The 24,991-nt window shown below is 43.4% G+C and overlaps 1 long non-coding RNA gene across 4 annotated transcripts in view; it reads right to left on the reverse strand.

Moving 5' to 3' along the window:
* Positions 1 to 24,991, reverse strand: part of LOC147141175 (uncharacterized) — a 33,262-nt gene that overhangs the window by 4,277 nt on the left and 3,994 nt on the right. Inside the window, exons 1-3 of one of the 4 annotated variants that reach the window (XR_015088335.1) lie at positions 22,976 to 23,214; positions 20,031 to 20,118; positions 8,581 to 9,367 (exon numbers count right to left, since the gene is read on the reverse strand). This is a non-coding gene — a long non-coding RNA (uncharacterized LOC147141175). The other 3 variants (XR_015088334.1, XR_015088337.1, XR_015088336.1) reach the window with 3 other exon arrangements.

Consider the following 24,991-nt stretch of genomic DNA (forward strand, 5'->3'; position numbering starts at 1 on the left):
TTATTTCACTCTGCTCTGCTGCCAGGTCAGCATTGCAAGTGAGACTCTGTTCCCAATTGCCGTATCACAGCGATTCTCAGCCAGTGTGCCGTGGGGCAATGATTCAATGTCCATTATTTTGACAGAAAAAAATACAAAATCTAATTTAAATCGGAAGTTAACCCAAACATATATTTTTTTTCAAGAATAAGTTCCTAGCAGGTCCACTAGTTGAAACACGGCATTCTGATAAATTTTGCGTTTGTGGAATATAAGTTAAGCAGCAAAATGCACTTGTTTTTAGCCATCCCCGGGGGCGGCCATTTTGTCTTGTTTTGACGGAAGATGACATCACAACTGCTCACAGCGACCAATCACGGCTGACCTGTTTTCTGAATCTGAGCCGTGATTGGTCGTTGTGAGCACTTGTGATGTCATCTTCCGTCAACACAAGAAAAAATGGCCGCCCCCACAGATGGCTAAAAACAAGTGCATTTTGCTGCATATTCTTGAAAAAAATATCTTTGGTTTATCTTCCGCTTTAAAAAAGAAAGTTTTGTTAATTTATTTATGCCAACCACGTTTAGTAACAGGCAAAACGATTAAATGTCCCCCCCCCCCAAGTGACGGAAGGTTCGTTTTGCTAAGGGTTTTTTTTTCCCGATGATAAATATGTGCCTCGGCTCAATAAAGGTTGAGAAACACTGCCTTATCAAAATGTACTTAACTTTACAACGATTCAATTAAAAAGTACAAAGAAACATGTAGAGACGCGTAGAGCTGACAGTGTGAAGCAAACCTGACGGCGGCTTGCTGCATTTGACCAAGTTGAAGACCGAAATGATGAGTAGTGTATGTGTGGAGGAAATGTGGGACAAAACAAAAAGTTTCTTGCCACCTCAACAACAAAGTCGCGTTGATTCACATCGACGGCTGGAACAATGCGCTTGTGCGCGCGTGCTTTTGTGTGTTGAACGAGCGCACACTCTCTGATTTCGCAGGCAAAAAGTGTCTCTATCCCAGTGGAACCACAAACCAGGCCACAGTATCGTTCTTGGCTTCGCCGTCAGCCTCCCTCCTCGTTCGCGTTCCGTTTGAGTAACAAGACGGCATCTCTCTGCGGGTACAACAAACTTTCCCCTCGGCGCCCTACTTTTACTCCCACCTTGAACCCACGGCGATTAGGAAGTCAGCATTTATGGATAATCATCCTCCATATGTGCGATGGACACAAACGATGTAGTACACTGCAAAATGCAACCACCCAAATAAATATTTCGTTCAATTTTACATTGGGTGTCATGCGGGCTTGTTATATCACATGCATGATTAAAATATGGGCGCCACATGTGGAATATACAGCTCTAATGCTGACACGAGAATGCTACGCTGTATAATGTGCGGTTTTGTTAAACATCTGAGCCTTCATCCCCCCCCAAAAGAGGCAACACAATGAGGAAAATTGTGAAATGGAGAATAATGGGAAGCCTGCGAGGGAAAACGAGAGAATGAGGGACAAAGAGAGATTTGAGCCTTAAAAAAAAAAAAAAGTGTCAATGCCGAGCCTCCTTTAGGCATGAGTGAGAAACAATGAGGCCCCGTGGTGTGCGAATGGTCGGGGAAAACATGCATACAAACACGCCAGCGCGCGCACGCACGCACACACACGCTCGCGCACACCCCACTGAGCCCGAGCCTGTGCCAGTGAGACAGGTCTATGGGTCTATTGAGGGAGCTGTCCCTTTCTGTGGAGCTAATGAAGCCTGCAGCCGCAAGCATAAAGAGAGCACAGAGGTATAGCCGTGCGCTTCTTCATCCATTCACTCGCTTCCTTCCTTTCGCGCCAGCCTCGCTCGAAATGAACGAAAGGAAGCTGGACGTGTGGACATCGTCAATGGCCACGCTGTTATCGAGCGACATAGCATCGCCGTTATAAACACTCCACTGAGTCAAAATGTGTCACTTTTCCTCCTCAGTTTACGCTTTTAGTTCTTCCTGAGCATTATTATTATTATAATTATTATTATTATTATTATTTACAATGGTATATATGTATATATGTGCAGTGTATACAGGCTGAGTCAAACCAACAGCCCCCCCCCACAAAAAAAAAAAAAATTAAATCAGCCCTTTTATGAGGCAAGGAAGAATGTACTCCAATTATTGTCTTGGGATCAAATTTTACATTTCCAATCACTTTTACGAGTTTTTCTAAGTCAGTGACTTTCAAATGTTAAACACCTCGCGACCATAAAAACATGATCTCACACTTCCGATTATCTCGTTTGAAATAGATGAACAGTGGGTTAGGAAAAGAAAAAAAAAAGTCTACACACCCCTGTTTGTATGATATAAAAAAATGAAAAATCATTTCAGAAACTTTTTTCCATTAATGTGACTTATAGCATGTTACAACTCAATTACATTTCAAAAATCATTGTGAAAGAGGAATTAAAAAAATTTAAAAAACGCCTAAAAAAATGTGGGATGTGGCTGTGTTCAGAAGAATGTTAATTTCGTGAACGAAAACCAGATGAAAATATTTTCGTCAATGCACATTTTTCACCGGACAAAAACTAGACTAAAGACTACAAGCGCCGAAATAAACAATAACTGTGACTAAATCAAATCAACATGCAAGACGAGACGAAAACGTAGGCTAAAATCTACAGATCACCAGCAAAGACAAGACGAAAATTTATATATGATTTCTTGGCGTTGATTACCACTCTCTTGACCAAGTTCTCGCGGAATTGACGGCAAAATAACGCTAGGTCAGTAAGTGGAGAGTTTCCGGTCACGGCAAAATGACAACTGCATAAACATGAAGCATTAATGATGAGCTGTGCATAATATTGCCGTGGCTTTCAATCCATCAAATATTTGTTGGAATAAAAGTGCCTCATTTTTGTTGAACAATTATGCCTGCTTCATCATGGCCATAACGAGTATTTTTTTTCAGGTGGCACATAGTGTCAAATGTTTGAGAATCACCGTATTCCAAAACAACCTGAGAAAAAAAGTACAACAAACTAATATAAGTATTTTAAAAGGGAGTTAGCCCACTTTTCAATCACTCCAATTTCCTGCTTGAGCTCATTTACATGTTTTTAAGACACAGACAATGCTCCTCTGCGGGATGACTGTACGCTTTCCATTTTGGTGACTCCGTCTGAGCCGTGCATGTCTGAAGTCCGGCCCTCGGATCAGCCAGAGCGGACGAACAATAGACGGCGCCGCTTATCAAACGGGGGGGGGGGGGGGGGGGGGAGCGGCTGCTTCATTAGCATGTTGCGAGGCCCAGACGACGAGCAAACAACCAGACGACCTCTTCAACTGGCCTTGACCTTTGAACTCCAGGGTCCTCATTCACCTGCCACAACCCCGTTCTGGCGGCATTTCCCACGCTCCGCACATTCCCCGTCGATCACAGCCTCGACGCTGCAGTATTTAGCCCGGACATGATGGAGATTTTTGCCTTGTGTCTCTTTGTGTGTTTCGCAGTCTGACACTTGACATCCCCCGCCTTATTGACTGCACCCGACAATGAATATTGCCTAGACGTAAGTACGTCAACTTTATTTGAATAGCGGTTGCCACCGACGGGACTCACAAAGTGCTTTATGACTTTAAAATACAAAGTCACTTATCATTTATAGTTAATACAAGGAAATAACCTTTATATAGGCTGGATTCGGAACTTTCTCCCTATCCGCGATGTATACTAAAAAGCAGTTAAAACATTTGTTTACACAAGCATTTCAGTAAAACTGTATAATTTATAGATTTTTTTTACTACTATTTGTTATTGTATTAACTGTAAATAAATATGAGCTATATTCATTGTATTAAGTTGATGTTATGCTCTTACGCAAAAGAGCAAAATATTTCAGCTTGCTGACAAGGACGGACAATGACAGGGTGGACATTTTGAGCTCGTGTGATCGCTTCATGAGCACACGGTGGTCCTTCACGTAGCGACACGATTCAGTTAGCGAACCGTGTACTGTTTAACAATATCGATTTTTGAATATCTGAAAGGTTATTATGTGAGTTCATATTTGACTATGACAGAGTGGACATGGTAAGCTTGGCAAAAGTCAACTAGGCACAATACAAGATGAAAATGACAACACGTGCGTGTAAATATTTATTGCGCAACAAGCCACTGTTTCAGCCTCCATTGAAGAAAGACAAACGGCCTGCTAGCGATGTCACTGAAAACCTTCAGCAGATTCTTAAAGGGGAAGTTACCCCGCAATGAAAAAAATGCCATGTTGAATTTACTCAATTTTATATCATCAAGTGGCTGCACAAAATAAAATCACCTAAATTCAAGTAGATTTTTTAAAAATAAAAGTATAGTATACTTATTTTTTTGTTTTTTTACCAGGATCCTGATGATTTTATTTCCTGCAACCATTTAGCAAAATAAAATGGAGTAAAATCAACAAAAACCTTTGACAGTGCATTATGACAGGGTGGACAGCAACTTGTGCAAAATGTTCAATTTGATCATGAAAATGGAACATGGAAATGAGTGAATGAGTGCATGATTCCAAAACCTGCCATAGTGTTCCTATGTGTTGTAAATAAACCCCACCTTCCACCCACAATGCTGTTTATTCGCCATTTTGGTGTGCGTGAAGGGTAAACTCGTGACGGCCTTTCCCTTCCTCTTCCTGGTGGTTCGCGATTGGTCGGAAGCAGCAGCTCATTGGACGAATCCCAAGTGATGTGGCCAGCCCGAATCTCGGAGGAGTGTTATTTTGAGACGTGGCGTTAGAGCATCCTTCTGCTCCCTCACATTGACGGAGGAGCGGGAGTGTGGAGGGGGGGGTCGACGGGGGGTGTTTCTCTCTCGTGCCTTGCAGCATATGGACGCCCTTTGCCGCTTTATGCAAATGAGCGAGATGCAGACGCATGTTCACAAACGCAGACAAACGATCAGCCAGCCTCTCATTACTGGTCGGCAAAAACCAGACACCCCCCCCTGCCCGCCCCCCTCCTCGAATAATAACCTCTGCTAAGCACCCCCCACTCCATCTTTCGCTCCCCCGCACCAGTCTACCCTCTCTCCAAGCAGACACCCCAAAATGCGAAAAACGCCCCCCCCCCCCCTCGCCCCGTCCTCTCGCTCTTTCCTGCCACCAGACATGTGATTCGCGTGACCGCCATTTTGCCTCCAAACTGTACCGCGCAGCAGCTGCCTCGACCGGCGAATGCAAATAAGGGGGGGGGGGCGACCCCCGTCGTGTGAATTAATGTGCCTGGAAATACGAATCTTCCGATCCAGCGTCGACATTTGATCAGCCACGGCCGCTTTCGAGCCTGCAATCGAACTTCCTGTGATGCTTCCGAGCTACAATTTCTCCCCGAAAGCGCCCGGTCCGTACGTTTTCACGCATGAGCCCCTTTAGCCCCCCCCCCTGCAAAATCAGCCACCTCACGATGTGTTCACTGCCATGGTAACCAGACAGCCGCGTGCATGAAGATGAGACGTTTGTGGCCCGCCTGCCTGGAGTTTATTGAAGAGCTGCTTAATTAGAGTGTGCGCTCGTCTGAGCTACCCTTATTTGTTTCAGGCTCTCACCTGTGCTTTATACAGATCTGGAGAAAAAAAAAATGACGAGATCGGTTTACGCCAGAAAAAGCCATGACAACAAATCTCGATTGTGACACAAAGGAAACGGAACATATCAATGGCGTCGGGTCAAAACCTCCTGTGTCAAAAATTGCTACATTGCATATTTTTTCCACAAATCAGTCAGTCTGCATGTGTGAGTGCTTTTTTTACAATTTATTGACCGATCTGAAGTGTTGAAAATTGCTTGCTCTCTTTGATGATGCAATGTTAATGGTTGAACTAACATTGCATTTTTGGGGTCTCCTTATGGGGATTCTCATAGCGGTACGCAGGTTCCATGTAGTGGTTCCCGATCCCTGAATTTAATCAAACAAACTGAATTTAAAAAATTTTTTTAAAAAACATGCAGTATATTTTGAAGTGCAGTTCAGTTGTGTTTCACTTTGAAGCGCACTACATTTGCATTTCATCTTTTAAAACTGTTTGCTTTCAAACATTTGGATTTTTTTACTGTGTGTAATACATTTGAATTGAATCAAATATGTTTAAAATTGAAGTGCATTGTGTGTAAGTGATTCTTCAAGCGTGATACGAAAAGTGGAAGGCAGGTTCCCTCTCAAGTGTTACGCGAAGAATCACTGAATTAAATATTAAAACTTCGCATGTTACAATGGCTTAAACATTTTTTTTTTAAATCTCACACAGTACATTTATTAAGTACAATTCAGTTGTATTTAACTTTAAAGTAAAATACCTTACATTTGCATTTGATCTTTTCGAACAATTGTTGAGTACAATTTCTAGTTCACTTCTGCGTAATACATTTGAATCAGCTATAATTATTTATGTATCATATCTACTAAGCACAATATTGATTTTCAACCTTTGATTATGTGACAGTGGCTTTCGGAATAAAACCCCTGCCCCATATTTGATGAACGCCTTCTAAGCTACTTAGGTGGTCCCAAAATGGTGGTCCCAAAATGGATGATTTTGAAGTCCTCTTATCTTAATTTGAATTGTTTAATCCATCTATGTGTGGCAGAGAACTGTTTGATTTCAAAAGAAATAGGCGTCATCTTTTCTCCAGTCCCATTTGCATGCAAACACGCACACCATATGGCGCACTCGGACCGCCGCAGCCTTAATCTCATGTTAACCGAAAAGCGACAAAAAAACAACACGGCTTAAAACAAACACTAACTGCCGTGATTATGAAAAAAGAAAAAAGTCACCTGTCTCCTCCTTGCTGTCGCCCGCATTCATCGTAATTAGCGGCACGGGCCAGTAACAATCTGGAGGGTTATGCAAATGCAATTAGACGTCCCATTTGCATGCGACAACGACTAAAGCGACGCACAGATGGCAGAGCGCCGAGACGCGCCCGCCATCTTTGGCAGAGGGAAAGTCTGGCGGCCATTTTGTCTGAAGCTGTGCCCATCTGGACGGGAAAAAGAAAACACACACACACACACACACACACAATTCCTGTGTGGTGATGCACTGAGGACCGAAAACAGCCGTTTGTGCCCTCCAAAGTTCGGATCTGAGTGGCTCACATTTCATTTTGATGCGTGTCATGAGTATTGTCATTTTTGAGAAAGGAGTTTTGTTTTTTGCAGAAGCTCCGTGTGGATGTTGTGACTACATGGCTGAGTGTTGAAGCAGCTGAGAAGGAGAAGAATGGACAATGTTTTTGTTTTTTGTCCTGGGCTGCGTCTGTGACAGGAAGTGGAAGCAACGTGCCCGTCAGTGGAAGGAGAGAAGTTGTGAGCGGGGATTTGGGAGCAAGGATGACAGATTCGTCACAGTTCAATTTGAGTAAGGTAGAATAATGCACTTTGTGAGGGGAGAGTGGGTGACAGGAGTGACGGATTTGGTGGAAATATGGAGAGGAATGTCATAGCCAGGCATGATGGCGGATGACCAAGAATTGAAAACCGGTTCTTTTTGTAAAAACAGTTCCCAGTAGTCTGATTCTGAGTAATTGTTTCTATGCTTGCCTGATGATTCCATTTATTGATTCCTTAAAAAAAAAAAAAAAACTCTCGATAACAATATTGTCTTTTATACAGAACAATTACTTGTTTTATGTCTGAATTAGGTTTGGTGCAAGTTGAACACAAAAGTTGTACAGTCAATATTCCAAATGAAAGCAACCAAGTCACATATTGGGAAATGTATCCAGTGAAAAAAAAAATCAGTGGTGGATTAAAAGAGATCTGAGATCCTGGCAGGATTGGTGAAAGTTGCCCTCAGTCTCAATGTTTAAAATTGTTTTACAAGTTGGTCTTAAAAACCAAAAGAATTCCTTTTCTCAGGACCAATAGATGTGCAAGCAAGGCACCCCAATTTCTTGTAACATGCTCCAAAACTGAATGAAACTTTTTTGGTCTCTTGACATACTCTGAGAATGAAGTCACCTATTTTTTTCTTTTTGCCCCAAAGTATACATTAGAGATGATGTGTGAATACGGGATATTCTATGTCTTCTCTTTAAAGTTGAAGAGTTGAAGCAAACAGAGTCATTTGTATTATTTCAGCTCCCACCCAATCAATAAAGAATCAGAGAGGCGCACTCTAAAAACAGTTGAGTTAGAAATAACATAACTTTGGGTCAAAAATGGACCTATCCAATAATTGGGTCAATTTGACCCACGTTCTTGCATTGTTTTGTACAAAACAGTCCAATTTTGGGGATTATTCTATACAAAATGATAGAATAATTGACACAAAACTACCAATTTTTGGGCTTGTTTTCTGCAAAAACAACCCAGAAACTTTGCACAAATTGGCCCATGCAGTGTATCGGTCTATTTTTGACCCCAAAATTGTGTTATTTTTAACCCAACTCTTTTTAGAATGCAGTGTCAACAACCGACTCACAAGATTGTCATCAATTCCCATCCCCGGTGAGAATAGGAGGGAGGCCTAGAACTGAGCCCTGGAGGACAACTTGGGGTATAATGTGATATTGCAGTGTTGTTCATAGTGAAATGCTAAAAAGTACTTACCGCTGGAATGAAAGGAAGGTAAAGCATCTCCGTAGTCGTCCTCTTTACTCTTCAGTCCATTTTGTCGCGTACACATCATGGAGGGGGGGGGGGGGGGGGGGGGGGGAACAAGTCTCTGGTTTGCACACACATTCGGACAGCTCACTATAGTGATAGCAAACCAAGAGTGGAGGGGGAAAAAAAATAATGTCAGTCTTTTTGCCAAATGGTTGGGGAACTAGACAGCTGGGGATGGAAAGAAGTCAAAAGTCCCATACTGGATTTGAAAGAAGGTGGGGAATATGTCAGTCTTTTGCGAGGAAAAAAAAGATGAAGAAGAACAACTATCCCTCTTGGCAGCGCTTCAGCATTCGCTGTATTGGAATCATTTTGGTGGGTGGAGGGGAATCCCCCTCAGCAAAACCACACACAGCCAAGTGGAGATGGGGTCCAGTCCAGCTGAGAGAGGCCGCACAGGGCCCCGTCCTTTGTAGGCCCGCAGGCCCCCCGAGGCCACATGCAGAGAGGCAGAGGAAACCCGACTTGGAGGCGAGCATGCTTCGTATTGATTTCACCCGCAGAGGTGCTTTTAGCCTTCAGGGACCTTCTCCATCCTTGCCTGCCCACTCACAAGCTCCCCGCTCAGGCTTCATGGGCTGAGCTGGACCCCTGGATGGAAGTGCGGGGCCACAGAAGGAGAGAAGGAAGAGCCCATGGCGATGATGATGAGCTGCACCGGGGTCTCGGAGTTCAGTCATCTACACGCATTCATCCAGCCTTGCAACCACCCACCCGCCCGTGTTTCCATCTGGAAAAAAAAATAAAATAAAAATAGGAGTGTTTTACTAAATCTCACCTTTGGCATTCAGCATCCCTACGTTCAATGCAAATGCAAATGCAAACAGTAACACTTTGATTAAAAATATGTGGGAAGAAAACGCCAACTTGCTCTTTTGTAACCTGCCCCAAGGCGCCCACCGCTGCACACAAACAAATAAAAATGAGCTCTGCGTGCTCTTTGAAACACACTCCGCTCGTAGTGGAGACGTTTACAACAGAATGGAATAGAAGAATAGAATCAAATGCAACTTGTTGCAGAAACAACACAGTACATATCTGTTTAGCAGCACATTATATTTCTTAAAGCATTTTAAAACACACACACACACACACGTGTATTTGTGTGTGTATATATGCACGTACGTACCTACAAAGTATTTATATACGGACAAAGTACACACATTTATATGAATGTATTGGCCGGAGTGGGTCAGAATTCTCATGCCTCCAAAATCACCACTTTTCAAAATGGCACGTTTGTCCAACGTTTGCAATTGACATTAGCAAAGAGAGCAAGCCATTTTCAACACTTTGGATTGGTCAATAATTCGTAAAAATAACATCCACACGTGTGCGCTGATCAATGGTACAGATATGTGAAAAAAATATTACATTTATCAAATATACACACACACACACACACACACAATTGTACTTGCATCAAGGAGTTATATCTGGTGGGAGGATTTGCTCTGAGCATAATGTGGCAGAAGTAATAATTCAAGTTAAAATAATTACTGGATGTTACACATTAAGATGATTAAATTCCAAATTTCTTACTGAAGTCCATTTCAGACGTCCTTTCATTCAACTTTTTCAGGGTAGCTACGGGGGTAACCAACGACAAAAAGTTTTGAGATCTGATCTCTCCGTTGTTCACCACCACAATTATATTGTTGAATGAATACTCCTATGACGATGTCAATCAAACATGAACGTTATCTTTGCACAGGCACAATATTGCGCGGCGTGACGAGAGGCGCTAGCCACCAGCTAGCTAGCGAGCTAACAGGCTTGGGCCTCGCAAGTAGTAGAACTCGCAATTGCTCCGGAAATCCACTGACGTGAATGATGTCGATGATCGAGTTGTTATTTAGCTGGGCTGGAGGACTCATCCCTGATGGTCTCGTCCAAAAATCAAGGAAACTAAAATGATGGAAAATATCTCCACAATTGAGTACTATTATTAGCTACTATTTGTCAGTATTTGCATGTTTTCAGCAATTATCTTCAAACATGAATTATGCATTTAGTATTTTGATATCACTTAACATTTTGTGATTTTTTTAAAAATGTATCTATAAGTTATCTAGCTAACATATAGCTATTTAGCTTTAAAGCTTATTAATTTACTCATTTTATTTCATCAAATGGGTGCACAAAAGGAAATAATCTGGATCCAGATCCTTTTTTTAAATTAGATGTATCGTCTACTTGAAAAATGTATCTTGAACCTGATGATTTTATTTTGCGCAACCACTTGACGAAATAATATTGAGTAAATTCAACCAAAACTTGTTTCAGTGTAAGTACACCTAAATTCAGACAAACTCATCGTTATTTCAGTACACACACAACACGTTTATATTTTTGGTAGGTGGCGGGCCGTAAGATTTTTCAAATGCACAATATGTGCGTCGACTCAAGAAAGAAAGGCTGTGCAAAATCATTTTATGATGATGATACAATGTCATCTTTTATGACTGTTCTTTTCTACGCACAACAAATTGCTGCAAGCGCCGTCTCTGCACCGCCCACCTCCACATCCCCGTTGCTGTCAGAGCAAGCGGCGAGCATCACATTCAGCTCAATGCGCTTTGCCGGCAAATTAATAGCACAATGAAGGTGGTGAGATAAAGCGACGGCGTTGCGATAGTGTGTTGGCCAATTTGAGTTGGCTGTTATGTGCTTGCTTTCAAAAAACAAAAGCAGCCACAGTCGCCTCTCTTACTGGCCGCGGCCTCGAGAGCGACGTGGGGTGAAGATTCGGACACAATGCCCACATTGAGCAGGTCCACACATGGGTGTTAACTCCCCATTCCTTCACACACAATAGTCGTCCCCCCGACCCCAGCACACACATACATAAGCGCTGGAGTAAGGGACAAAAATGTTGGTTCAGGGCAGCCCTCCTCCGCCTAGCAAGAAAGAATGGAGACACATTATCGAGTTGGCGGGGGAGGGACGTAGGGGATCGGTGGTGCCGTGACCCGTGGCTTTGGACTTGGCAAACAAAACAGAGATGTGTCTGCGAACACAATCGCACGATGGCCTTCAAAAATTACACGTTGTGCCTATTATTCGAACATTCCAACCCTTAGATTACGTTACATTTATTTACATTTTTGATATTACATATTAACGTAGTCACTTGCAACTAAAATTAAAGCTGAACAATTTTGAAAAATCATCCAATTGTAATTTTTTTTTTTTTTTGCATTTTATTACGTGATTTTTTTTTTTCAACACACACACACTGACCAATACATTTTGTCTGACACCACCCAAGTGACTCACACCACAAACTGCATTACACAACCCGACAACACAAAGCTGATAATGTTCCAGGCAGCTCACAGTCCAAAAAGAAAGATCACAGGCACCTGAGGGAGGCACTCAAAACCCGTGGTTAGCCCAGCTGGTCGTTTGTGAAAAGGACATCTCGTTCCAGAATGGACAAGAGCAAGGTGGACGAGAAAGGGACCAGTGGCAGAAAAAACAATATTGTCAACCTGTACGTATGAAGTCTATCTATCTATCTATCTATCTATCTATCTATCTATCTATCTATCTATCTATCTATCTAGCGCTGCTAGCTAACTGACTATATAACTGTAACTAGCTATCTATCTAGCTAGCTATTAGCTTTCTTGCCCTGTAAAATCCCACTTGTTCTCCTCCCTTGTTGTTGTTTATCCATCTATTGCTCTATCTATCTACAGTGTATCTATCCATGCATCTATCTAAGATGATGAGCTGATCATTTGATAGTGGCCCTCAGATTTGGACACCCCTGCTCTAAAGTCAAGGCACCACTGTAGTAAAATTTTCAAGTGCTCGGAACGAAAGATCCGACTTCATCCTCACTCTTTAAATGCTTCGTGTTTGCAGCTGAGAGCAGGAATCACATCCTCCGCTGACTTTTTAAAAAATCATGAAGCGCACCTCCGAAGACTATTTAACAAGCAAATGCTTCTCCGTAGTGGTAAGATGTTTTTTGTGTGTGTGTGTGTGTTTCAATTGAGCAGTGATGCTGCCGGCATGAACAACCCTCTGGTAATGCACATCTTTATTTCATATTCAAGACAGGTAAACTCTCCCCTGGTAAAGAAAATTTGGCAATGGAGGCGGTGTATCTCTTTAAAATGGATCAAGAAAGCTATTTGTGTGGCTGCGTAGTTAGCAAGAAGCCTACCTGAGAGCTCATTGTGCTGATGTAAAACACTTCAGTGTAAACTGGCGAAACAGAAGGAAAGAGCGACGACGCGCTGCAAAATGAGAGGAGAAAAACTATTTCATCAGTGGGGGGTTGGTGGCTGGGGGGAAGACATGCAGACAGAGGAAATAGATTAGGAGGTTCATAAACGTGCACCGGCAGAAGGGAATATCCAGGAAATGGAGTGAAAAGAGGAACAAGAGGAGCTTGTGTGTGTGCTGTGAGAAGTAACAAATGATGTCTGTCTTTGCTCGTCCGCCTGCATCCTGAGTGACACTTTAGCACCTTGGCGGCAGCGTGCAGGCGCAGCAGGCAGGTTGGCTCTCGCGCTTGCGAGCCATGCCGGCAACTTTCATCCATTTCCTTCTCCCCCGTTCCATCTGAAATGCACCTCCGACTCTCATCTGTTTGCAGCCACATCAAATCTTGCCCAAATCGTCGCCTCGCCCTCTGTGTTTTTGTCAAAACCTTTTCTTCCTCTCACTGTTGGCGATCAGCGGATGTTTCAAGATGGGCTGAATGGATCGACGTGGGGCCGAATAGGAACACTATCAAAATTGGGCTTGAAAAAAAGAAGGGGGAAAAAAGCAATTGTTTTTGGAATATGTTACACTGGGTTTAAAGTAACCCAAATTGGATGCTATAGCTAACCCAGAGCTGGGTCAGAAAGGGACCAAACCAATGCTTGGTTATTTACACCCAGCACATTGGGGCGAGGATTTTGACCTAACACATTGGGTCAAGATTTTTGATCCAACAAGGCATACAAACTACCCATACCATTGAGTTAAAACTGATCTTGTTAGAATTGAGCATGTCTGCCTTGCAGTTCTGAGGTTCTGGGCTTGAAACTCCGCTGCAGCTTCCCTCCTCGTGAGTTTCCAAATTTTCCTCCCACACTTCTCTCCAGCTACTCTGGCTGCCTCCTACATTACCCAAAATGTTTGGTTAATTTAAGACTCTGAGTTGTACATAACGCAGTATGAATTTTTATTATAACAATGGGCCCTGCGATGGCTGGCAACCATTCCAATGGGTGCCTTCTCCCCAATATTCAGATTGGATAGGCTCCAGGATGGATGCCTTTCCCTCTTAGTTCCTTACTCAGAACCACAAACAGAAATTGTTTTCAACTTAAAACTGTGAAAAACATCAGTCAGTAAGATGTATTAACAAACAATAACAATGGAGGAGAACAAGGGTGACTTTACATAGCAAGAAAGCTAATAGCTAGCTAGATGGATACAGTATACAGTCAGTTAGCTAGCCAGCCAGCTATCTAGCTGGCTAGATAGATAGATAGATAGATAGATAGATAGATAGATAGATAGATAGATAGATAGATAGATAGATAGATAGATAGATAGATAGATAGATAGATAGATAGATAGATAGATAGATAGATAGATAGATAGATAGATGCTTCATTCATCCTGGAAGGGAAATTAAGTTGCCACAAAAACTACCTATAATTGATCTGCACCAAAGTGCAAAAGTTTAGTTTGTGATCTACTGTCAAAATTTGGATGGAAATTGTGGCGCTCGCTAATAAGCAAACCAATGGAATGAAAGCATAACCTCCCCAGCGGAGGTGAGTTCTATTATTTCGCAGTATCTCCCAAACTGTCTCCTGAAGATCTGAAAAGCGACATGACCCCGTGAATATTTCGTCTCCAAAAATGTGCACAAACGAGTCTCAACGCTGTGACGCTCCTCTTCTGGTCCAGGCACGACGCATTATCATCTGCATTCTGGCCTGCTCAAACACTTCTCGCTCTCTTCATGAGCGCCGCTTCAAAGGTGGCCCAAACAGCAGGACACACACTCGGCTAACAAACCTCATTAAGGGTCCATACAGCGGCTGTGTGCTAACACTTTGGCTGTCACGCATCCGCTCTCAATGCACATGATGTCCACAAAGCGTCTTTACAGAGCTAATTAGGAGGCTCCCCCCTCTCGATTTGAAACTCATCTGAATAGGAGGGAAAATGATAACGAGGGGGATGGATGGGAAAAGGCGGGAGACTAAAGTAACAAAAGAAGAAGAAGAAGAGGGAGCTGGTGTGGAATTAACAGCAGCGAGAACTAAATACGGTGACTCGCCGCTGTGTAGTGCTAGCTTGTCCGCGAGCGTAGCTACACCGCGATTGGTGTGCCACGCAGGGTTAAAAATGGGAGGAACAGTCTCTCGGCGCCAAAAGAGCAGCCGCCGACATTTCTAAAAAGCTCCTTGAGAAGCTTTTAAACGGGGGCGCAGTAATGGAAAGAGCAAATCCTGCCTAAATGTGAGGCTGCCTAATACCTGCGTGATGTTTTTGACCTTCTTTGCTTTCGTGCAGGCTAATTGTTTTTAGAGGAGCACAGCGAGGAAATGATGTGTTGTCCTCTGTTTAAAATGTCTTTCAGCTCCTCCCTCGAAGAAAAGCAGAAGGTCATGGCGATATGCAAAGTATTTGCCACATCTTCACAAAACCTTTTTCTTCTTGTTCCTGGAGATTTTACATTTACTTACTATTACCGTGGTTGACACCTAAGAAGAGTTTTCCAGTATCTGGGCTTTACTTATTTTTCTGACAACTCCTTAGTTTTACTCACTATAATTAATAACAGATACTTGTGCTTTCTACTCTTTACTTAGTCCAAATAGCCGGCTGGCTACTTTGATGATGACGTGATGTAAAAAAGTCAGAGATTGAGAGAGGTAAAAACAGCAGTGTTTGGGATGCCGGAGATTATTGATTGAGATCTTGGGGACAGGAGCAAAATGGAGGAATGAGGATGATGCAGCAGATCTGGACAAAGAGAATTTTTTTTTACGTCAGCTTCAAGAATGATTCACGGCAAACACATTGTCTCGTGATTGCCGAAAAACTACCAGCTTCTTACATGAAGAAAAAAAAAACTCCATCTAATGTGAAAAACATATGAAGGGAATATTTTTTTTCATTGTGCCAAGTTACGCAAACAGGCATTGTATATAACTGACAGTACAAATTCATTTCTACTTTTACTCAGTATGTCTTTTTTTAACTGTTAAATAAAGGAGTAGGCGACTTCAACTTTACAAGTACAAGACTCGTCAAATCTTATCACCTGCATTTTTTTTTTGTGCTTACCAGTACATATTAATACAGTAATAGGTCATTGATATACAATACTTTGTTATATGAATGTAGCAACTTTAAGTGAGTGGACAGAACTCAAACATAAAGTAACTGTAGCAAAACATGTCCAAATACAACATTTGAAACATTTGTTTATCTAATCGATTGTTTTATTCCTTCTTTTATCTCTTGAGAATTACAAAGATTTCTTCATTCTCCCATTCATTCATTAACCCTAACCCTGGTCACCAGCAGGCTACTGGATGTCATTTTAATTAAAGCTCAAGTCAACCCCAAAATGTTTTATGCGCCACCGCTAGTCCAAATGCGACATTCTGATTCATATTGCTTTGGTGGAATCTGAATTAAGCAGTCAAATCCACCCGTTTTGGTTCATCTCAGGGGGCGGCCATTTTGTCACTTGCTGTCGACTGAAAATAACATCACAGTGTCTCAGGGCTCACGACCAATCACGGCTCAGCTTGTGAACGTCACATGACCAAACTCGGAAAACAGGGGATTTTTCTGCTTTCTTTTTCTGGACTACTTCTCAAAAAAAAAAAAAAAAAAAACAAATTGAGCAAATACTCACTTCTCCAGGGACCACCAGGGACACCACTGTCACACAATTCCATTTTAACACATTGTTCTAATTATCAATAATTACGAATTAACATTTTCAATGGACACACCAACGTAAAGTAAGGACGGCACCACATAGCCACCTTGCTAAGCGGCGTACTGCTTTTAGTGGTGCAATCCGTCATTTTTGGAGGCTTTGTTGAGTCCACCGACCAATTTTAAGTTCAAGTTGAAGTTATGACCTAATTGTTGTCTCGTCGGGCCCTTGGTGGGAAAACAAGAGAGCGCAAAGCATTCTGGGGGAATGGCAGGTGTCCCTATGTCACAGCGGCCAGCTTGTTAATTTGCACAACTCGTCCACACACGCCGGCCTGCGTGTGTGCGTGAGTGTATACATATATCAGTGATGGGACTTGACCCGGGCGAGTCGCGGCAGTGTTTGCGCGTCTTGCTGGGCGTGGGAAAAAGACGGGACCCCTTTTCACAGCTGCCTCGGCTGAGGCCTAGACTGCTGCGCCCCAACACACATCCCCCCCCCCGCCCTTGGATCCCCTTTCCCCCTCGGACCCCCTTACCCTTGTCCGACTAGACCCTCCAACCGCTCCCTGCCTCCCCTCCAATCCTATTCACACTTTCAAAAGCGCCCACCCCCCCCAACCCTCCCCCTCCACCCCTTCCCCAGCCCTTCATAAATACATCTTATTATTTAAGCCCTCGTTTGCATAGAGATCTCCACTTTGCTCGTGAGGCCTTTTTTTTGGGGAGCGAACAAGTGCAAATTTCACTTTAGTAATCTCCTTGTGTTAATATTTGTTTAGAGCACAGTGCGCACACTTTAAGGAAAGAATTTCAGATATTTCTGCTTTGCTGCAAAGAAAGTTGAGCAAGCGCTTTGCTGGTGTGTATTCCATCTGCCACCGGCTATTGTACAGTGCCTCACCCACTCATACATACGCACGCTGACACCCCCCCCCCCCCCCTCTGCGCCCCCCCCCCCCACTCTCTGCAATGCATTACTGCAGAGATTTATCTGCCATCAGCCTGTATAATACGGAGGTTATAATTTACATCCACTTTAGAAAACAGCAGCGCGGGGCCGTTCCTTGCATATGCTAATCGCAAGCTTGGGAAAATCGGGGCAACTCAAAGAACTCCGTACGACATTTGAATAACTGAGCTTTCTATTGAGCGCCAAGGTTGCGGAACCATGAAGATTTGACCTTGGTGATAATATGTACTTTGTGTTTAATTCTTAATGCTGGGGAAGGGGGGGGCTGGGGTTGTGACGAGAAGCGCGTAAGTGGGGAGATGGAATGTTGTCTTGGGCAGGATTTAGTTCAAATAAAGTGCAAGCGCTATTCCCAAGACGACAAATCATTCGTCCAAATTTACGGAGCTCTGCCGCGCGGGCTAAATGCCTCGCCGCGGCTGAATTATGCATCGGCCGCGCACCTTTGTGCAAGCGTGGCCGACAATAGCAAGGAGACAAGAGGAGGTTGTCGCGTCGAGGCATTAAGGACGAAAAGGACAGAGCCACCCAAACGCTCTTTCCACATGAGCGGGTCCAAAACGTCGGCTTGAGCCCGACTTGCCGCGCTGGGCTAACGGGATAAAGGAAGCGCAGCAAAGATTACACGGCCACCTCCCCGCCACCTACCACACTCTCTACCTGACAAATAGGATCATCGCGGTTAAAGGGATAAAACGCTGACTGCATGAGAATGAAAGAGGTGTGTGTGTGAGTGTGCGGGGAGAGGAGGTGTGTGGAACGAAAAAAAAAAAAAAAATGCTAATATTTGAACGCAGAAACAAACGATGCACATATACCGTACGGTATCCCGTCGTTGTTTTTACACCTCACATGACCTTGCAAAAAGGCCACCACAAATAATCGGTGATGACCTCATACAGTGTAATTAGTCAATCAGGAGCAAATATCGCCAAGACAACGCAAAGTGGGCTCACCTGGATACTTCAAATAGACAGGCAGTGCCATTGTGATTTTTGGCGGGCGAACTGTTTCAATTGATCCCTGTTAGAAAAATATAAAATATGCCTTTGCACTCATGTAATATGCAATTCTTGACTTGTACATTCTTTGTTGTGCTAGGATGGGAAAGCAGACCTTGTTCCCCTCTCGGCGGGTATTGTTTTATCACTTTCTGTGAGACAAAGCAAGATGTCTGCAGTTGTAGGTGTGCGTGTGTGTGTTGGGGTGGGGGTGGGGGGGCAGTTGCATAAGGCAGATGATAACTGCCTGCTCATGTGTGTCAATACGAGCTCGCCTAAGGAGAACGAGGAAGACACTTGGAGCGGCCGGCAGGTTGCATTTCAACCATCTGCATGCATGCGAGTTTTTATTGAAATGTAGCGCTCATTATTTTCAAAGTGCTTGTCCTGTCTTGCGTCTCGGGTTAACATTTGCCCCCTTGACGAAAACAAATTCCTGCATCCACCATGTACAGATGGCTGGCTTCATTTCAGCCATAGGTGTCTTATTTTAATATTTTGTTTTCATGGTGCCTTGATGAGTTGTGTGCTTCAGAAGCGTCGTCCACGTTCACATATTGTTTCGTAAAACATGCAAAGTTGCAATGGCAAGGCAGATTTATTATTGTTGCAATCGGATTTACTGATTTATGTCGAGGCCGCGCCTGTTTGGTGGAATTTGGTGAAGTTGTTGTAATGAACGCTTAAAATACAGCTTGCCAAAGAGGTGTAGAAAAGGGGTGTGGTCATTCATTCGTGGTTCATTTGCCTAACCTATAAAATCAAAACATTTACATATAATGAATCTGATATTTTTTTTAATACAGATCAGCTTGTTGAAAAATTACATGGAGGGCCTTTAAGAAAATAATTGCGCATTAAATTGTAATCGGAATTTCGAGGAGAAAAAAATGGCAATTCGATAATTTTTCAAAATCTTTCAGCACTAGCACATACCGTAGTATTTGTGTTGGATGTGTGCCTTTCAGGGGTGTGTGATGTCAGAAGCCAGTTCGTCCAAAATATGAGCATGTGAGCGTGAGATAGCAAAAACGCTCCCCCAGTGTTTTTCCACTCAATTCTTCATGCCGAAGCCACGCCCACCTATGCCAGTCAGCTACCCTGCTATGAGGCTCTCCCCATCGCTCACTCATTGCCAGATTGCTCGCGGCACACGCGTGCAAAACTGTCGAGCCCTTTTTCGTCTTTCTTCCCCTCACCACTAGTTCTACCCAAGCACGTTTGCCCGTCCCTGTGGCTGGTTTATGGTTATGCCACAACGACAACTCAGTGTGAGTCGTTCTGTCCTGTTGTCTGTGGATTTTGAAGCATTACATGATCTGGTCCCAAACCAAGGTAAAAATCAAGCAACTTACAGTCAGTGACTCAACCAACACACACATACGGGCGCACGCACACACATCTAATCCTGTGAAGAAGCCTGGAGCATTTTTCCATTTGACCTCCAGGTGCAAACTCTAAAAGCGAGGCTCCAAATGACAGCTGAAGCACACGTGTACCTGCGGGCTGACGGACGAGCTGCTCGTCATGGCTGCTGGCCTTCTGGCTACAGAAGGCAACTTTAGAGGCGATGTCTTCGGCATTCTCCTTTGAAAGAAAAACAAAAAGACAATGTTAGCGCACGGGGATGCTCACAAAAAAGACGTTTGTGCAAAATGTGGGACAAATGTTCCATGCAAACCCACTAGTTGAAACAGGGCATTTGATAAATATTGCGTTTGTGGAATATAGGTTAATCCACACGTTTTTAGCCATCTCCGGGGGCGGCCATTTTGTCTTCTGTCGACTGAAAATGACATCACAACTGTTCACAACGACCAATCACGGCTCAGATTCGGAAAACAGGTCAGCCGTGATTGGTCGTTGTGAGCAGTTGTGATGTCATTTTCAGTCAACAGAAGACAAAATGGCCGCCTCCAGAGATGGCTAAAAACGAGTGCATTTTGCTGCTTAACCTATATTCCACAAACGCAAAATTAATCAGAATGCCGTGTTTCAACTAGTGGGCCTGCTGGGAACATATTTTTTTGCAGAATATGTTCTATGCAGGCACATTTGTTGTAATACGACATTCTGATTAAAATGGCCGCCCCCCTGAGCTAGCTAAAAACGGGTGGCTTTCTCATATTCCACAAAATGAATCAGAATCCCATGTTTTGACAAGTGGGCCTTTATAGAACATATTGTGGAAAAAAAACAAGTTTGGGTTGATTCCCACTTTTAATGTCTCCCAGGTATGAGAACTGTGCTACATGTATAGTATGTCATGCTTGATACAACACACATGATGTAATACGGATAAAATGCACTCTTTGTAGCATCCGGGCAGCTTCATCAGTTGCTAAACTACAAACACAAAGACTAGTAGAAGCGGCGTGATCCATGTAAAACAATCACAGATGCGCACACACACACACGGTCACATTTGGGCCCAGCTCTTGTCTAACAGTGCACATCAAATATTGTCAGTCATGGTCTAAATGGAGCATGCTGGGACTTCAGGGATGTTCAGTCATCTCCCGGGCTTGATGATTCCACTCCAAGAATAGATCAAACGCCACGTGTCGCCCTATTTTGTTCTTTGCTGGCAAAAATAATCCACTGGATTGAATATGGTTCAAAAACAAGATTGTTTTTGGATGATGAGCTCGGAACAGATGACACGAGTGCGTTGACTTAACCCACGAACAAAAGTCGACTTTTGTGCCGCGTTACACAGGAGTCGGTATTTGATGTTGCGCGAGAAATACCAATTGGCCATCATTCATTGGATCCAGATTAGAAGGTCAACGATGTGGAAAACATTGAATGAGTTTTCCATTCAAATGAATGGAAATGTGACGATTCTGTTCCAGTCACACATTGTGCTCCTTCTGGTGTATCTACGCTAGGTGGGCAGATAACAGGGATGGGCAACTGAAATGCTGGAGGAGGCCACAATTTTTCATCAGTACTGCTGGGGGGCCACAGGTCCACGCACGTCTTACCAGACGTATGACAAAAATGGCGTTTTGAATACGGGAAAAATATGTGCTTTTCATTTTTGATAATACATGTTCAAAAGATCCACTATCCTAACCTAACACATGGTTGAAGCAAACAACAAAATAACATGGATCTGTAAATATTATTATAGGCTTTTGGCAGTCTACATGTGATGCTGCACCATTTATGTTCATATATTTATGAGAAGAGTACCAACTACCGCAATACCGATGCTACTTTCGTTAGCCCCTCGGTGGTGTTTTCATGATGTGTTAGCGTGAAAGCTGCCGGACTTTTGGAAATTGTGTGCTTTAATACGGAACAGGTAATTCACTTTTTTCTTATCATTCAACTTGAACTGGTCAATGAACAGCTAGAATGGTTGTTTGTCTATCCTACGTGCCGCGCAATTATCTGGCGACCCGTCCAGAATGTATCCTGCCGTTCAGCCAAAAGTCAGCTGCGAATAAAGTTCACCAACCCTGGTAAGAATAGATGTTGTTGGAAATGGGAAACTATTAAGGACCGACTGAAGCAGTGGAAATGAGTCAAATATTTAGACACCTAAAAGTGAAATCCTATAGGTCAGGTACATCCAAAGATGACGTCACATTTGCTGTTACTATAACCGAGTCAAAAGGTTGGAAACAAACATCGATGAAAGATGGAGGCTGCTGCGCTGCCAACAACGTCACGTGTCCCCCAAACCGGCCAATCACGCGGAGCCTTTTCACACCTTCCACGTCTTGCCTCTCGTGATATTATTACACCTTAAACACCCATTCACGTGCTGTCAAGTCCCAAGTTTCCCACGGGCGCGTAAACGCCTCCTTTTGTGCCTTAAAGGCGAGATGCTTCATGAATTGAGTTGAGTCTGAAAGGGACGCGCGTGGGCCATGTCGGATGATCGCGGACCCGACCGTCAGCGAGTCGAGCACTCGCTCTTCTTTCCTGGAGCGTATACGATCACCATCCTCCTCCTTTTCCTCGCGTGTCGGGCGGCGTGAGCATCCCCTCAGCATCCGGCGTCCCCTCGAGCGAGTCCTCCGATAGCACGTCGCGGGTTGAGTTGGGTGGGGAAGGCGCGTAGGTTGCGAAGTGTTCGGCGTCAGTTGGTACTTTCGGTTCTCTAGCTTTATGAAATTAAAACTCATACAGCTAGATAACCAAAGACACAAACTAAGCCTGTCGTCTCTCTTAAAGGGGCCGCGCACATCACCTCCCAAAGCTGAGAGGGGAGCGCGTGGACGCGCGCGCATGCACGCACGAGATGTATCATCATGCAGCTCTGCTTATATTGGGCATAATAGGGACTAATTGGAGACACGTGTCCCTTGGATGATGATAAACACATTGGGATCTTGAATCTTAGTCCACAACTCGTAAGATTCTCTCACTCGCATCCCTTTAATGCCAGTAGAGTGTCTAAAAAAAAAAACCCACACAGCATCACACTTACTTGCACTCCAACATGACTACTGTGCTCCTCCTCCACCACCTCGCTGAATCAGTATCTCCCCCAAAAAAAGAAGAAAAATAAAAGCTCAAGTCCGCTTTTCATGCAAGTCAGATCCCACATAAATGGTAGAAATTTTGCGCCGCAAAAAAAAAAAAAAAAAAAGTGTAGCCACGGGGGCAACTCCAAGTGGTCTGCAACTTCTTGCAGAGAGCGACTGACAAGTGCAAGAAGTGCACATGGTGACCGCACACACGTTAACTCCGCCTCACATCGAGGAGGGAGGGAGGGAGGGGATGAGAGACGGCGAGAGAGAGAGAGAGAGAGAGAGAGAGAGAGAGAGAGAGAGAGAGGCGGGAATATGAAAACATTATAGCTGACTTGAAAATGAACAACGGTGTTTAATTCGCACCCAATTTCCAGTGGAAAAGGTCACGCTGTTGTTCTTGTTTGTTTGTTTTAAAATAGAAACGCGTTTTTTTTTCTAAATGCCGCGCACGCAATCATTTATTTTGCAGATGTTACGAAAAGAAATTAGAATTAGATTGTCACTTTATTTTCATTGTCATGCAATTATTTGAAGTGAACAAATTCAACAAAATAATCGTTTGCCTTCTGAAAATGAACAGAATACTCAGCCATACGCCTGTAAAATTACAACATCGATAACTGGTTAGGCGTTTAAAAAAAGATGAACACAACAGCAACATATTTTTTGCTCTGCTCTATTGTGAAGATACAATTCGAAATCAGTTGACCTACATTCTCTCACTTGTTAGTTTGACCTACTTTAGCAGCCTAAAGTCTATTTCCATTTTTTAAAATTCATTTATTTTTATTTTTTTTTAATTTGTGCTATACACGTTCACACTCTGGCTTTGTGCAATTTTGGGCATTTTGGGGGGCGAATGTGACTCAGTGACAATTTCTTTATCGCCATGTTTTGTTCATTCATTTTTGCTGTTCTCAAACGCCTCAAAGATGAATTGGAATCCTATGAAATGTATTTTTCCTGTTTGCTCGTATCATTTCATAACCGGAAATATGCTCACCGCCTTGCATTGGACCCACATGATTTTTTTTTTTTATCAGGCAACTCTAACAAAATAAAAATACATTTCGAGGCTGAAGCAAAACTGCTGTTAAAAATAGCATCGAGCAGGTGCATTTTTAGGTTCTGGTGGTATTAGAACCTGCCCAAAAAAAAAAATCCTGCAAGGGCGCGCACACACACACACACACACGCCTGCTGCATGCGTGGATAGGCTTACCGAGTGTAATATTAAGATGTGACTGATATCAGGGCTGCATGACGAGATGAGATGGCGAAGATAACGATCACACACACACACACACACACACTCACACACACGCACACTATCAGCAACTTGCTATATCTGCTCATATTTGACTCAAACGTGTGTGTGTGTGTGTACAGTACTGTAAATGCATATGCGCGTGCGTGATGTACAGATAAAAAAAATGAAAATTAAAAAAAAATTTTAAAAAAAGCAGAGGGGAAGCTATACCTGCGCCTATTCCCGCAGTTTCCCAAACGAACCTTGCACCAGATAACAGTTACATATCTGATTATGGTGCGTGCAGGGCAATCTGTTCTCTGACTCGGGTGCGTGTCGGGCCACGTGCAGCGGCTCTGTGTCCTCGTGCATCTTCAATCTTTCGGATTGCACTCTGCATCATTTATAAGGAGATCCAATCGGCTGCGCAATGTGCGGGAAGGCCCTTTCGGCTGCATGCGGTGTAAAACTCAACATCCAGGTTGACACACTCTGAAAAATACGCGTCGAATGCACAATTACCCACGACTTAACAACACTAATGAAAAAAAAAAAAAAAAAAAAAAGTGGATGCGTTTTACGCACTAAAGTGCTGATGATGGATTTTCCCACAAACGTGTGACAAGGAAAATAGAATCCCCCCCCCCCCAATACCCCCTAACCTGACTGAAAGGGGTGGGGGTGTGGAGGGGGGTTGTTGGGGGTGAGAAAAAAGAAGTCA

This window comes from Filicampus tigris, chromosome 10 (genome assembly GCF_054856515.1).
Source record: "Filicampus tigris isolate MCC_2025a chromosome 10, RoL_Ftig_1.0, whole genome shotgun sequence".
Classification (NCBI taxonomy): Eukaryota; Metazoa; Chordata; class Actinopteri; order Syngnathiformes; family Syngnathidae; genus Filicampus; species Filicampus tigris.